The sequence below is a fragment of the Schistocerca piceifrons genome, chromosome 9 (assembly GCF_021461385.2).
Source record: "Schistocerca piceifrons isolate TAMUIC-IGC-003096 chromosome 9, iqSchPice1.1, whole genome shotgun sequence".
Lineage (NCBI taxonomy): Eukaryota > Metazoa > Arthropoda > Insecta > Orthoptera > Acrididae > Schistocerca > Schistocerca piceifrons.
This window is the reverse complement of record NC_060146.1, coordinates 89,519,137-89,521,713: the sequence shown is the minus strand read 5'-3', so window position 1 is coordinate 89,521,713 and position 2,577 is coordinate 89,519,137. Positions and strand designations below refer to the sequence as shown.

The window sequence follows — 2,577 nt, the reverse complement described above, 5'->3', positions numbered from 1 at the left end:
CATACACACATACCTATACTACTATTAAGTGGGTAAATGGTCACCCCAGTCAACCAAACCTAGTTGAAGTTCCCAGAATGAGATTTTCACTCTGCAGTGGAGTGTGCGCTGATATGAAACTTCCTGGCAGACTAAAGCTGTGCGCCGGGCCGAGACTCGAACTCGGGACCTTTGCCTTTCGCGGGCTTGGGTAGCTCAGTTGGTAGAGCACTTGCCCGCGAAAGGAAAAGGTCCCAAGTTCGAGCTGTAAAGTTGTGAGGACGGGGCGTGAGTCGTGCTTGGGTAGCTCAGTTGGTAGAGCACTTGCCCGCGAAAAGCAAAGGTCCCGAGTTCGAGTCTCGGCCCGGCACCTAGTTGAAGTTGCCTATCGAAACACTTACAGGGGGAGGAAAATTTGAATTTTAGTATTTCATGTAATTATAGAACGAATTTAAAAATTTAAAAAGCTCCTACAATGTTCTCACTAAGAAGTACAATCTTACGTTATGGGTTTAACACAACAAGTCAAGTACTGAAGTTAGGAGGTGTGTGCGTTCCTTGTGGCAGCGTAAGTAACGGCGCGCGAATTACCCAGAATATTTTCATCTAGTATTTGAGTGTGAGAATACTTAGCGACTTCAAACCTTTTCGAAACGTTTTCTGGGAGACACCGCCGCCCCTATTCCTTCATCTCTTAATATGTGAAGTGAAACTTCAACATCAGGCATGACCCTTTCATTTTTTACTTCTGTATTACTAACACTATTCGCAACACATTTTGCAGACTGTATCGACTAGTAAACTATCTCTGAACAACCTCTAAATTCCCATCATTGTACGACACATAGTTCAGAAGATATGACATCGCAAACACTAAAATGCTTGAAAAGCTAGGCTTTTTAGAAAACGTTTTTCATTAATCTGTGAGTGAATAATGCGAAACTAATAAAACCAACGTAATTTTGATTTTGCGTCTTCAGTAATACAGGTCTCACTTGCTTAATGTCAAGTATTCAACTCATTAACTCATTTGTAACGTAATTAGATGTTCGGAGCTCTTTCATGCATGTGAGATTCCACAAGAATCGAGGTTGGAGGGGGAGGGGGAGGAAATTACTGTTTACATATTCCACGTAATGCGAATATTATTGCATAAATTCATAAATACTATAAGGATAGTTGTATGTATACATGTGTGTATCCACACTCGAAAACACAAAAAGTGGGCATCTCATGAATTCCAACTGTAGGCCGCACCTGACTGTGTGCAACAAACGTAGCGTGGCTATGACGCAGTTCCGCTGAATCATCTGCAGTACTGTCGTTTGACTATGCGCAGTGGGTACAACAACAGACTAATAGATAACACTGCTCTTTGTGGCAGTCATTTCAGATGTACGCCAATAACACCATACAACAAATATTAGAAAACATGTTATTAGAGATGGGACAGACCTCAACGCTTGTAAATTAAACTTAATTACAATAAGTGACACTACAGAAGCCTTATCACACTCATTAAATGACATGACGAACTGTTGTCCACTATCTGAATTTGAACCCACTGTTAACCAAACAAAGCTTGCATGTCTGATCGAGACTCGACTAGGCAAAACAGACGTAAAGTATACGAGTTTTCACGAGTATCAGTTTACAAGGCCCAATGTCAGAAGCTGGAAATAAATGACGATATTTTTGGCACTGCATTGGGAGCCCTATCAAGCTTATATTGCTCCTGGTAAGTAACCACAAAAGGTACATAATAAACTGGAACACACAAGTGCGAAATGACATGATGTGAAGTGTGGTGTTGGACAGGAAATAAAATTCAGTACCTGTTTGAACTGTTAACTAAGCACAATCAGATCTCAGACATTAAATATGTCACCAGTAGCATGATAGTGGAACCTCAGACGACGAAACATATGGTTTTTGCCTGGCAGGGATTCGACCCCGACCCCTTCTTCTATTGTCTTATCGTTCCAAACAGACATGAAATATTTATTGTTTCTTCACCAGTAGCGATATGTGCTCTTGTTCGGCTAGAGATAATGCAACGAATAGTTCTGTGCTGCCTGGGACTCCAACTCTACACGTACCATTCTTGTTGCCCCACGTGAAGAGGTGTCGACTAACAAATTACCTTTCACTAGTAGTTAGGTTCGCGCCATTCCTAGAGACCTGAAATAGTTTGGCATCATGAGGAAACAACGAAATGATGGGGCACTACCATCTTGAATGGGTCAAATCCAGAGAAAAATAGGAATCGGAGCCAGAATCCCAGTCCAGTGCCCAAGTTTTCAAAATCTCAAGGTCACATAACGTAAGAAATGAAGGTACTACAACCTCATATGACAATTGCCTCGTGAACTAAGCTAACTTTACTAGTATACGAAAGCCTACTGGAGACAGAGTTTCTGCAACCAGCAACTTCCGTCCTTGACAGCCGAATCTATTTCACCTCTGTTCAAGTCAGTAGCGAATAGACATGTTTAACGTTGACTTGGGACCATGGCACAATTCTGCCTCCTTTGCATCTACATCTACGTGGATACTCTGCAAAATCACATTTAAATGCCTGGCAGAGGGTTCATCGAA

The 2,577-nt window shown here is 41.8% G+C and overlaps 1 non-coding gene across 1 annotated transcript; it reads left to right on the top strand.

The window, feature by feature from the left end:
* The first annotated feature begins 275 nt into the window (after positions 1-275).
* On the top strand, positions 276-350 carry Trnar-gcg. Its single transcript has one exon. It is a non-coding gene; the product is annotated as a tRNA-Arg (tRNA).
* The last annotated feature ends 2,227 nt before the right edge of the window (positions 351-2,577 follow it).